The following is a 14,339-nucleotide window of genomic DNA, read 5'->3' as shown; positions in this document are numbered from 1 at the left end:
CCCCCCCCCCCCCCCCCTGTTAAAAAAGCGCCACGACGCTCATATCCGATCAGCACGCGCCACCCTGGGACTGGCTCCGCTCCTCACACCTGTTTGAATGGGATCCGCGCTCGCACTCTTGGCTCTTTTGCCCCCTCCACCACCACGGAGAATAACATAATAATACTAAAATACCCCCCACCACCACCACCACCACCACCCCCGGCAGATCTGCAGCAGTGGTGGGAGCAGGGTAATGTGCAGCAGGAGCCTGCGGTTTACAAGTAGCTCTCTGTCGGTCCGGTCTGGAGACGCGGAAGGAGAGAAAGGGTGGATGGTGTCAGACATGCAAAGCATCCCGCCACATCCAGCCCGTTTATTGTTTTGTTTTTTCTTTAACAACACTTCTGGCGCGCTCTGACACAGTGACACTCCAATGAACTGTTCGCGTGCTTTGCGTATTTCGAATCGGGAACAATGAGATGATGTAAAACTCTGCAGCGGAACATCTGTCCGATGAAGGAAGAGAAACTGCGTCTGAAGCAGAAAAAAAAGGCAGGGATTACGTGGGTCCTCGTTTCGCAGATGTTTGAGGAGGAACCAGCACACACAGGATCCTTCATTTTGCTCTCATCCTGCCTGTCTGCGTGTGTGTGTGTGTGTGACTCCTCCTGGCCTGTGCGTTATGGGCCCATGCTGGCGGTGGTGACTGCTGCTGTTGCCATGACAGCAGAGGAGCAGTGTCTCCGGCCGTGCAGAGGGTGAGTGGGATGCCCCATCCTCATCCGTCCATCCTGACTCAGACGACGACGTGCTGGGCCAAAAGGCCCCACCTCGACTGGATGACAAACAGCTCAGCACAACGTCGGATACTGAGTGTGTGTGTGTATGTGTGTGTGTGTGAGAGTGAGTGAGTGAATGACCAAGGCCCGTGCATAACATTTCATTTGGTTTCATCATGTCGGGTCTTCACTCAGGACAGGCCCACATGCAGGGTGGGCTTCAGTCTCCAAGTCCCTCCACCAGAAGGAGGCAACATGTCCCTGATGTTCTCTCAGCAGGGAAGAGCCTCTCTGAGACTCAAATATTCAGGTTGATAAATATTGAAACCATGTTTCACCTACAGGAAAAAAGGACATAACTTCCTCTGGGCTTAGCAACTTCACTTAAAAGTGACAGGGGTTAATTGAATTGACTTCTTCTTTTTTTTAATTTCGAGGCAAAAATATTCCCACATTTTGTCATTTACAGACAAATGCTACTAGCAGGAAAAAACAACCCCGATCTGCAGAAAAGAGACTCATTTTGTGTCTGAGTGACTAAGTTTGTTTTCAAATGTAGTTTTTCATTTTAGTCATAGCTCCTGGTTTGATCGCAAAAGTTGTGCATGTTTTAATTCGGTGATCCTATTCAGTTTACAATTAATAATTATGTTGCTCAAGTCGCAGAACAGCTGTAACAGAACATTTATACCTCTCTGAATTTACCTGACAGCTTCAGTTACTTTGCAAATGTTGTCAAACTATATGGTGTATTTTTAATAATCTGTGAGATGCCGCTACATCTCAACCACAAAATGAAATCGTGTTCATCTTGTGACCCCACAGAGAAACTCAAAGGGTCAAAGGTCAGAAAGTCTGGGTTAGTGGCACCAGCCTGCATGCAGAAAATTGCTCAAAGCAAGGGGCTCTGCTTGATCCTTTTTGAATCAATGGCTGTTTTGTCAAAACAATTCACTCAGGTTCAGTAAGCAAAACGCAGCAGTGCGATATCAAGAAAAACTATGAAACTGTGGGTTTGATGCTTTTTATGCAACTTCTTTTGTACACAAACACACAATTAATGCACAAACAGAAACTGATGATGAGATAAAGACAAATACTAAATATGTAAGAACTGGCCCCATTTTATTTAATGGTGGTGTAGCGGTTAGATCTGTTGCAGAATCGCATTCCGGCCTGGGACCTTTCTGGGTGGAGTTCTCATGTTCTCCTTTGCAACATCCTGTGGACATGAGGGGCAGAGCCACTGGGGTGGTGGTTCCCCTTTTTCAAAAGGAGAACCAGGCGATGTGTTCCTGTTACAGGAGAATCACACTCCTCAGTCTCCCTGGTAAGGTATTCAGAGGTGCTGGAGAACAGAGTCCAGTCGATAGGCAAACCTCGGACTCAAGAGGAACAATGTGGGTTCTGTCCTGGTTGTGGAACACCGGACCAGCTCTTTACCCTCACTAGGGTCCTCGTGGGGTCATTGGAGTTTGCCTAACCAGTCTATATGTGTTTTGTGGACCTGAAGAAGGCATTTGACTGTGTTCCTAGAGGTACCCTATGGGGGGTGCTCAGTGCATATGGGATTGGGAGTCCGCTACTGTGGGTCATTCCGACTCTATACAAACAGTGCGAGAGTCTGGTTCACATTGTCGGCGGACTTCTTCAGGGTGAAAGTTCTGCAGTATTGAGTTCTCTGTACCGAAATGTTGTGGTGAAGAGGGAGCTGAGCTGCAAGGCAAAGCTCTCTGTTTACCGGTCGGTCTATATTCCTATCCTCATCTATGGTAGTGACACCTGCGGATACCGGCGGTCAAAATGAGTTTTCTCCACAGGGTAGCTGGGCTCTCCCTTAGCGATAGGCTGAGAAATTCAGTTATATGGGAGGGACTCGGAGTAGAGCCGCTGCTCCTCCACATCAAGAGGAGCTAGTTGAGGCGGCTTGGGCATCTGGTTAGGATGCCTCCTGGACGCCTCCCTAGGGAGGTGTTTTGGGGCATGTCCAACTGGGAGGAGACCCCAGGGAAGACTCAGGACACACTGGACAGACTGTGTCTCTCAGCTGACCATGGAATCCTCCCAGAAGAGGTGGCTGTAGAGAGAGTTATCTGGGCTTTCCTGCTCAAGCTGCTGACCAACCTGACTCTGGAACAAGTAGCAAATAGTGGATGAATGGTTACACTGTAATGTAAAATTTGTACCTGCAAATATTATAATTATGCATCAAAATCAGTCATCTCATCTCCTGGTGATTATAGAAAATAGCTAAAATAAACATAATTTTTGTTGTTCACATTTTTGTCACATTACAGTGAAAATCACTTTGCAACTCAGTGTTACAAAAAAACTCTTACTTGAAGCAGATTGTGCCATCAGACTTCCAGTTTCTGCAGCATTTCCTTGAAGTAAAAGAACATTTGACTGTCAAAGATGAATTTCTGTGCTGTGATATGATGACCACTGGTCCTGATATGTCCTGAACATCACCTCGAACATAAATGTTATCAGGTATTACCATATTTACACCAATGTCCAGTTTCACCTTCAAAATATTCCACCAATATTATCATTTTATGATGAGCAGGTAACCAAATCATTTCCATAATATTACTATCATAGTGCTCTGCAAGCTTTACAATTGTCCTTCCATTGTTGCTTCTGGATGTTACAATTTGTTGTATAAACTACAGTCAGAGTATATGTTACTGCCAGACCTGTTAATTACACTGTTAATTACAATAAACTACTAAATCATTATAGTTTTAATTCTAAATTATTGTACATGTCCTATTTTATAACTAAGTTGTAACCTAAAGAGGTATGAATTTGTCTCCTGACTGGACTAAGGTTTTTTTTCTTAACTTAATTATGCTTTATTAAAGGGATAAATCAGTTTTTTCTCAAGTGAGGTTTTGTGGAAAAGTTGTGAACAGTTAATATCTTGCCTGCGGTAGAAAGCACTGTAATAAAGGAGTATAAAAACTGCATGAACTGCTATGATTTTTAGTTTTTACACACAGCATTTGCATCAGACAGTTTCTCTGGGCAGTCAAACGTAACAGGTTCTGTTTTGCTGCAGGTTTCATTTGGATCATTTCGTAACAAACTGTAGATCTGCACAATCTTCAGTGTAAACAACTGTAGAATTATATGTAACTATAGGTGGTGTAACAGCACATGTATTTGTAATGAACCGTCATAGTTTGATGCATGTAATCAAAGAACACGTTGCTCACAGGGCAATCACCTCTAAGAAGGTGCTTGTGTTTATTAATTGCTTTTTGCTAATTACCACAACAGCAAAATAGCTGTGAAAACTACTAATTAAAGCACTTTATACCAAAGCAAAGCAAGAATGTCTAGATCAGAAGTTTGAAGACCTGTCCGTTTGTTTCAAATCCGCTGTGTTGAAAGGTTTTTGGTGATCCACAGCAGCAGTGGAGAGTAAGAGTTGAATGTATGGAAAGCCAAAAGGGTCGTATTTGTATGCTTTGAGCTGCAGGGGGCATGTGCCTTTTGATTGTGCTTATTCGTGGAACAGCTGTTCGGGTTAACGGGCCTTCCTGGGGTCTCTGGATGGTGTCCTGGAAGGGGTGCTGTCTGGGGACTTCATAGTTCTTCTGAGGCAATTAAATACCCATGTGAACAATGACGTTGTTATTTAAAACATGGTGATTGGAAGAAACAAACATAAAAACTCATTCATGGTAGGAATTTGGAGAAGGACCTTTTTTAAGGAGTTACAGTACAGTCAAATTGTTCGATGACTCAAATAGTCCCAGGCTGTGATTGGTTTGGATGGGGAAGTACTGACCTGGACTGGGGTTAGAGTCGGACAGTAAAAGAAACACTTTGAGGATCTCCTTAATGCAGCCACCATGTCCACCTTTAAAAAGGCAGCTGAAATGAGTTTGTCCTTGTTGGCTGGGCTCAGCCTTAGAGATATGGTGAAACGCTCCATGATCTGGGGAGAGCTCCAAGTAGAGCTGCAGCTCCTCCACAATGAAAGGACTCAGCTGAGGTGGTTTGGGCATCTGATTAGGTGCCCAGGGTGCCTCCCTCTGGAGGTTTTCTGGGCATGTCCCACTGGGAAGAGACCCTGGGGCAGTCCCAGAACTTGCTGGAGGGATATTATATCCACCTTCATGCAGGAGCCCCATGGGATCCCCCTGGAGGAGCTGAAAAGTGTTTCTGGGGGGAGGAATGTCCGGATTTTCTTCCATGTCCCCATGACATAACCATGGAGCAGCAAAAAAAATGGATGGATGGATAGACAGATATTCCATTTTCTTCCTGGCTCAGATTAGCTGTTACCATATTAGTCCAGTCAGAACAAAATTATATTTCTTTAAACTAAGGTTCTCCTAAGACCTGTTCCTCTAAGACAGGGTGGGGGGGTCAAATCCTGGTCCTCGAGGGCCACTATCCTGCATGTTTTACTTGTTTCTCTGCTCCAAAACACCTGATTCAGTGGGTAAATCACCTCTTCATGTTCTGCAGATGCTTGTTAATCACCCATTGATTCAAATCAGGTGTGATGGAGCAGAGAAATAAGTAAACCTGCAAGATAGTGGCCCTTGAGGACCAGGATAGCCTAGCCCTGGTGTAAAACCTCAGCTTTTTTGCCTCTTTAGGTCTTTTATTTTCAGTATTTTCACTTCCTTGTTCTCACTTTATTTTTCACATGATGTTCTGAGTCAGTGCTCATTTTAGTTTCACTTGCTATACGACAGGCAAGTAATGAAAACATTAGTTGATGTTAAAAAGGGTTTAGTTTCTGTCAGTGTGTTAAGGCAGATAAACCCTGTCCTGCTAAAATGCTGGTCTTGTTTATTTATTAACTAAATGCGCAGTTTTCAGTGCTGGACAGAGAGAAAAACGTAAACATTTGGTTTTAAACTTCTGAAAATAATAGCACAAGTCTTTACATTTGTGTTCTTAAGACCTAAGCTACAGATATTTGAATTAAATTTCTACCTAACATAAAATTGTATTAATACTAAAAAGATGCACTTACAGACTCAGTTTCTGTATGAAAACACTTTTTAAGCCCATTTTGATGTAATTTCTTGAACAGTTTTAATACATAGTTGGGATGAGTAGATATACTGTATTTAAAATGACCAACAACCATATTTGTGATGTTAAAGGACCTAAACGTGTCCATCACATGTATGTTTTAAGTCTTAGCTTCCCTCAGCTCCTCCATCTGTGTGCTTCAGCTGCTGGTCCTGTGGCCTTACAGACAGGGCCATGGCTCCTCACTCCTAATGAGGTAAAACTGCTGTAATTATTCTCACAGCCCCCCACTGAGTGCTCTCTGTCCCCTACGAGGTGGACTACTCTGGTCCTGGAGAGCCACAGCAAGCAGTGTCTCACACTGAGATACTCCACCTGCAAAAATAAAAAGCTGTGCTCCAACACACGAGCAAGAGGACAGAACCTGAACGAGAGCCGGATCGTGTGACCTTCCTGTCCAAAAACCAAGTCTAATCGATCAGTCTTCTCAACATGTTCTATTCTGTGTTTCATGAAGGAGAACAGAGAGGGGCTTCACTAAATATTAATTCAATCTTGCTGCTCAACTTGTGTGGAGCTATAAACAGGGAGAAGCTTGTCATTTATATTAAAAAAAAAAGACAACATCAACAGTCTAATCAGAAATATAATAAATTAGCAAAATTACTCACAACTAATGCTTTGATAAAACATGAAACTCACAGAAATCTTTCAGAAGGAAAAGTTTTAAACAACCTTTGCATATTTTTTTAATTAAACATTATTGCAAAATGTTGGGTCAACTTTAACCGAATTAAGCAGAAACATTATTTAATTTTCTTGAGCTCATCACTGCTTTGATACGCCCTGCAGGCTTATTCTCCATGATAAATTCACACCATTTACTCAGTCCTACACACTAAATACTGGTCCAGACTTACAAGTACACTTTGGAGACAAAAGCAAGGCTTGATAAAGCAAATCTCACTGAAGGTTTCAGCTTTGAGGTCCCAGCCCCAACGTTGGGACTGTGTTAGAGCAAGTCATAAACCAGACCTGGGCCCATACTGGGCTGCGACTGTTAGGGACTAGTTTGGAAACACAAAACCGCAGGAAAATACCGGGGTTTTTTTTTTTCTTTAAAATAGAATAACAATGAATCACGTTTGCGCAAACATCTGGAAAAACTGGGGCCAAAACTTGCCAAGGAGTTTGCGTACATATTACCCCCACACGCAAAAAAAAAGCTCTTAGGTGCTCCAGAATTTTAAAGGCTACATTGAGAACAATTTAAGACGAGCTCGAGACACGCACAGTGACTCAGTAACTAATTTTAGAGAATTTTTACTTTTTTTTAATGAAAATTGTTCAAACGTGTTGAAAATTCCTGCGACACAAGAGGAAAGCGTTAAGACTCAAGAACTCTGGTGAAAATTTAGAGACATTTTTGAAACTTCCCAGCCCAGTGAGATACCAATTTACCTTAAAACTAACTCTCTTCAAGAAAACATTTAAGCAGGTAGGTGATAATTGTCAATTTACTAAAAATCCAGTCTTGCAACCACCTTATGTCATTATGTCAGAGTATCAACATTATTTATTACCTCCAACAAAATACTCTGCATGAGTGTCCATGAAGCAACATAGACATTTCTAAGAGCAAACTCATGAAAAAGATAAAATGAACTTTGCATATTTGTTTTACTGAAAAAATGACATTTATTTTTGTGTGAACATTCAAGTGACTAAGGCTGGACTTTCCACAGCAAAATGGAAGACAAGGCAACCTCACTTTATTTATATAGTTTAATTTAACAATAAGGTGATTTTAAAGTGACTTGTGTAAGAAAATACAGTAAAATGTACTGAGAGCAAGGTAAAGAGTAAAAGCCAGTGTGCAGTGAAAGTTATAAATCAAGGTCCTTCACTTTCATTCAGTCAATCAAATGTTGTGGCAAAAAGGAAAGTCTTGTGATTTGATTTGAAAGAAGCGGGAGTTACAGCAGATTTGCACTTCTCCGAAGTTTCTTCAACATATTTGGGTCATAAAAACTGAAAGCAGCTTCTCGATGCTTACTTTCAATTTTAGCAGCAAACTCGATGGTTTACAACATCCAAGAAGATCTGAAATGGAGTTTTTGGCCCTAAACAGATAAAGCTTTGTAATTGTGTAAGTTTGACTGTGATGGACGGGAAGGTGGAGCAGTGGTTGGAGCTGTTGTCTCACAGCAAGAAGGCTGCAGGTTCACCTCCTGCCTGTTCTCCTTTTTGCAGGTGTGGGTTTACTCCAGGTGCTCCGGTTTCCTCCCACAGACCAAAAACATGCATGTTAGGTTCATAGGTAACTCTAAATTGCCCCCAGGTGTGAGTGAGAGTGTAAATGCTCGTTAGTCTCTATGTGTCCCTGTGGTGGACGTGGGACCTGTCCAGGGTGTCCCCTTCCTCTCACACCCCAGTGACTGCTGAAGCCATCCGCTTGTCCTGCTGATATTTTTTCCCACTGCTCTTTGGAAAGAGGTACAGTATTTAACACCACCGGTCTTTCTGTTGTAGAAATCTTTAATACTTCAGGTTTGGTTCCCCAGTTTTCTAAACAAGCTGTTGTTTGATCCATCCTTTATGGGTTTTTTCTTGGACCCAACAGAATTAACCCTCCTGTGACCTTCAGGTCAAATTGACCCAAAGTTACAAGGACTTCTGTACCTCCCTTTTTCTCCCAGTTTTTTTTTTAAATGTGCTATACGTATAAATAAATTTGATTTGATTCTTACATCTCTGACCTGGTTCAGCTCTACTCACCATCTCGCAGGTTAAGGTCATCGGGTCAGAGGTTGTTGGTGATACCCCGCACCCATTTTAAATCTCGAGGGGATCGGTCATTCCAAGCAGTTACGGCCTGACTTTGTAAAACACTGCCTAAGATTCAGTTAATGCAGATTCATTTTTATAAGCAGGCTTTTAGTTAGATGGAGGGCTTTTTAGATATTTTGTCGTGTTCTATGTCCTATTATACTGGAATATCTTTTATGCTTTTTTGTGGTTATATAATTTTATACTTTTTTATACAATTTTTTTTCTTTTATTGTGAAGCACTTTGTGATAATATATCTATGAAAGGTGCTACACGGATGGATGGATGGATGGATGGATGGATGGACGGACGGATGGATGGATGGATGGATGAGAGGAAGAATGTGTGGAGAGCTCAGAACTCTTCTGAACTTTGTTCAAACCCGAGTAGCGATCTTCTGAATCATCTGCAGCTGTCTGATCTACCCTTCAGGCAGTTTGTTGAATATTTTGTTCCAGAAATTAAATTCTTTCAAACAAATCTGCCTAAAACTTTCTGAATCGCTTCCATCTCATCCTTAAAGTGACCATGAACTTACTTTGAAACTGACTTAATTTCAATAAAACTTGAAAAATTCATAACCAGTCTTACAGATAATGTTTTTTCAAGTTATTTTAAAAGTACCTTTAGTGCCTAATTGTGCACATTGTTTGATATTGTGAACCTTGTCTGTCCCTAGAGAAGAAAAAATAATCTGCTGGTCTAATAAAGTTGCTCTAAATGTTGCTGCTGTTTAAACTTCCTCTGGCTTCTTTTCCATGGCAACAGAGGCAAACTCTTGTGAAAACTGCAGTATTTATAGCCCACCTTTCACATAAAATGATGAATTAACACACTTCTTCAAAGAAAAAGCAACTACTGAAGACAATGTTCATAACATAAACTTTTAGAGGTGTCAAATTTTCAGCTGGAGTCTCATAAAAGACGAGATCAAAGTGAATCCAGTGTTTTTGAGACTGAAAAAATGTTTGAGTTTCTTTTCATGTTCCTACATTTTGTCTTTGCCCTTAGATGTTGATGCAAAATCTTTATTTATAGTTGACATATACTGTAAATCTAGCTAAACTTGCCGTAAAACTGTCCATCCATTTTTGTGTTTGCTAAGGTTGAATAACTGTGGCGGCCATCTTTAATGAAGTTGACTCCAAATCTTAATTTGTTGTAAATGTACATTCAGCGATTACTTTCTGAGAAATTCATTAAAATCTCCCCACTGATTCATTAGATCTTCATTTTTATTTCAATTTTATTTAATTTTTTATTGTTCTGTCTGTATATGGACCATAATTGTGTCTAATAAAGAGAGGACTGATTGATTGATTGATTGATTGATTGATTGAGTGATTGATTGATTGATAAGATACAGTGTTTTGCAAACACATACATGCACAAGGATGATTACATGATCACCCACCTTTCATGGTAGAGCAATAATAATATTTCACATTATTCAAATACAAAATAACTGAGTACTCAAGCGCAGTTCATATCGGTGATGCTTCTCAAATGCCTGGTGATTTAGTTAACGAGATTATCAAGATAACGAGATGCCTGAGGCCATTTCAAAGCATGTGAGTTATGATCCTTTTGGCTTCCCATACAACCACCTCTCACTTTCCTCTGCTGCTGTAGATCATGGAGGAACCTTTCCACACAGCTGATTAGAAATAAAACAGGCAGCTCTTCAAGTTTCTGTGTTTCATCTGAACTACCTCCTTGCTTTGCTTTGGTGCAGAGTGCTTTAGATCAGGGGTCCCCAACCACGAGACCAAGGCCTGGTACCAGTCTATGAATCATTTGGATCCAGGCTGCACAGAAGTAATAAATACATTTTCTCTAAAAAAAATAACTATATGGATATTTGTATACACATTGGTCTGCAGGATGTTTTATTTTGAAAATTGACCACTTCTATTTGTGTGTCTTTCCTGACTAGTTATTTTTCATGTCCTAGTAAACCTACAAGCTTACTCTAGCAAAACATTGTTGGAGAACAACTTTTTCTCCACTAATTCATGCGAAAGTTGTCTTGTATAAAACCAGACTTTATGTGAAAAATGTTGCGGACCACCTCTTTAAATAGTACCTTCCTCTACTCAGCAAAATGCAAAAAAAAAGGTGCAACATTTACCAGATGAAGGTGGTGATCATCTGTGACTAACATGTGTTTTGTCAGGTTGTACTCATTGGACTCTGACTGACGTCTTTACTGAGACGATTCAGTATAAATCCATGTGTCGACGTACTCCGAAAGAAAAGAACGTGGCACTCGTGACAAAGACGAGACCGGAAATCACAAAAATCTCACACTTTAACTAGAATCAAAGATGTTGGAATACCATTCTATACAGATGGCAGACAACCAGAAGTTTCATGCCTAATGTGTTGTCTGCATTTTCACCTAAATATAATCGATTCATGCACCACAGATATGATTATTGGGTTTGCAAACATGTGACCTAGGATCTACTGAACGAGTATGGAGCCCACTGCAGCTGTTGAGTCATGTCACTGAAGTTACCAGCTGTTCCTTAGTCCAGTGTGGGATAAATACCACTGATTGTATCTCAAGTGAAGCCCCTCAGAGGTATTTACTGAAAATTCCCATGTAGCTGTAGTGTAAACAAACAAAAGGCTGTTTTTATTGAGGGTTCAGCCACCTAAGAAGAGTTAATCAGAAGTCATGGGGGTGCTTTCAGTAAACAGAGGCTCAGACTGTTGCTCTGAATGAAAGGATGAGAAGCGGACGCTCTGAGGAGGAGTGACGGTGAATTAGCATTGCGTAGGGTGACAAGTTTACCCCACTCGGTCTGGTGTTCGTCTGCCAGCAGGATGAAGTCTGACGGACAATTTGATGACTACTGCCCTCTGATGGAATAACAGGAAAATGTAGCTCTTTGTGTCAACCCATCCTGAACAAAACCTGTCCTGCTAACGACAAAAAAAACTCACAGTTAATATACAACTGAAATCTGATGTTTATATACACTGCACGAAAATACAGAACCACTTTCTTTTCGCTGTTTGAGATAAAATCAACTGGAGGAACACCTGTGGATGCATTTTAAAGGTACACCTCAGACACACTGCTTCTTTGTGTGGCATCACGGGAAGAAATCAGCCGAGACATCAGGAAGAGATTTATCGACCTCCACAACTCTGGTTCCTGTTTGGGTAAAATTTCCAGATTTTCATCCGTTCAAACAATGATACACAAGTATCAACGCCATGAGAACGTCCTGCCAAAGAGACGGGTCGATGTTCCTGAGATGAATGTTTTTTGGTGTGAAATGTGTGAATCAACCCCAAAACAAAAGCAGAGGATCTTGTGAAGCTGCTGCTGAAGCTGCTCAGAGTCATTATCCAGGGAAACAAGTCCTGAACTGACATGGACTGAAGGGACACTCAGAGAGGAAGAAGCCGTTACTCCAGAAGCAACATGAAAAAGAAGCCTTAATTTTTGGAGACATGTCCTGTTGTTTGATGAAACTAAAATCAAACTGTTTGGCCCCATTATTACATTTGGAGGGAAAGGGGGAAACTTGAATCATCCCAACTGTGAAGTACGGGGCTGACAGCATCATGTTGTGGGGGGATTTGGGGTGTTTTGCTGCAGCTGGGACTGATGCACTTCACAAAATAGATGGGATCATGAGGAAGAACATTATGTGGAAATATTGAAGCAACATCTCAAGAAATCAGCCAGAAAGTTATAGATGAAACACAAATGGGTCTTCAAATGGACAATGAGCCTCAGCAGACTGCCAGATTAGATACTGAAGGACAACAAACACAATGTGTGGAGTGGAAATCCAAAAGTCCTGATCTCAGTCCCACAGAAACTTTGTGGGCAGAGCTGAAAAGGCTCAAAGCTGACTCAGATACACTGGTTCTGTCAGGGAGAATGGTTTAAAATATAGTTTAAAAGGCAACTAAACCAAATACTAAGAGTGTGGATGTAAACTTAAGACTTTGACGAAGTAATAAAAATAAATCACTTTCTCATTATACAGGCATTTAGCAAATGACAATAATTTTGGGAATCCTAGCTGTTCCAAAACAGGAAATGTTTAGTCTGATTTAATGTCAGACAGTGTTTTTTTAGTTTGTATATATAAACATCTGGTTTCAGCTGAACCTGTTTCAGACTGTGTTTAGGGATGGCTTCAGGTATTTGTTTGTTTACTACTATATTTTCTTGCTGTTTTAGTCATTTTTGTATATTTAGTGCTATAAATGTTATTTTGTAGACTCATCAGCCCACCAATACAACATTTTTCTACATAAACATGTGGGACCTTCACTCAAAATGGGTGCAGAAATTCTCTTAACCTTCCAGTACATTGAGAGTGAGTGCTCGAAAAAACTGTAACTTTTAAGTTGCACATTTGTGCGAAACCTTTCATGTAAGTCTATCAAGTTAAAGTTTCTTTTGAATGAACAATACAATATGACAAAAGCAATTTCAGACAAATCCACAGAAAATAACAGTGAAAGCATGACAAATAAAGCTGACAAAATAAAAATCAAGTTCATATCAGTTATAAAGAAGTAGGACTTTTTTTTTAAAAATATCATGTCTTTAGGCACTGAGAAATTATTTAGTACAACATCTTAGTCCTATACATAAAGTTAGTCCAACTCAGTGATATGATTCAGGGTTTATTGTGGTATTTTTTCTGGCACTAACCTTCTTCCATACAGGGCGGGTGAAGAGGGGGGTGTCCGGGTGGTGCAGCTGCTCCTTCAGCTGCAGATCATTTGGATAAGGAGCTGGAACAGATACTTAAGGCTGAGTTGGTCCACAAGTCTTTGTAGGATCCTTGAGTGTTGTGGGTGCCAGTTCTGTTCTCTAGAAAAAGTTTATTTGTTTATCCTTTGTGATGAAATCATTCTTTGTTAAAGGAGAAATGAAATAAAATATAAAAATAGTGAGTTTTCATGTTTTTCTTCTAATTAAACACTGTCATACAACACTCGGGTGGCCCATTTCTCTGATTTGAAATGTTAATGTCTTGATTTTAGAGTTTTTTGTGTCAAAGCCCCAAAGTGGGGTGATTGTATGGACGGAGTTACCTGCTTGGTTGGTGACGAAGAAGGAGGCGGGGCCAGCTGTGGCAGGCCGCTGTAGGACACGGTCACAGTGTTTATCAGGGAAAAGCAGAAGCAGAAGAAGAAGCTAGTTTTGTTAACTAGAGTACTGGTTTGAAAGCTTTGTGGTGTTCTGACCTGAATAGGCTTCCTCAAGCAGCCTACTGTTTCTGTGCATCTGAAGCCTGAAACATGTAAAATTCAGCAGGAGGAAAATGTGTATTTTTTAGGCCTTTCCCCATGTTGATGCTAACTGCCTCGATTTGTGTCTTCTGTCTGCCCTGCGAGCCGCCACCAGGAGCAGCCAGAAGTTGTGTTTCAGCAGCCTGGCATGGCGAGAGGCTGCTGCGGGACGGGAACACACTCTGACAGCCGGATGGGACCAGGAGGCGGGGAGGCAGGGAGCTGTGGGTTGAGGTCCGGGGTGGCTGCAGGCCATCGGGACAGCACTGCAGAGAGGTAGCCAGGAGACGACAGAATGGGCACGGTCACCATGGAAACACATGCGGCCCAGGCAAATGATGGCAGCTGGTAACTAAGTAACAGGAAATGGTGGACTACGAAGGGAGAGATAAGGCCTGTATGAAGATGTATAAGGGCCTATCTGCACAGGAAGATGAGTATTGGGACAAAATGAGGTGTGTGTGTGTGTG

Source organism: Kryptolebias marmoratus, linkage group LG8 (genome assembly GCF_001649575.2).
Source record: "Kryptolebias marmoratus isolate JLee-2015 linkage group LG8, ASM164957v2, whole genome shotgun sequence".
Taxonomy (NCBI): Eukaryota; Metazoa; Chordata; class Actinopteri; order Cyprinodontiformes; family Rivulidae; genus Kryptolebias; species Kryptolebias marmoratus.
Note: the sequence above shows the minus strand (reverse complement) of the source record.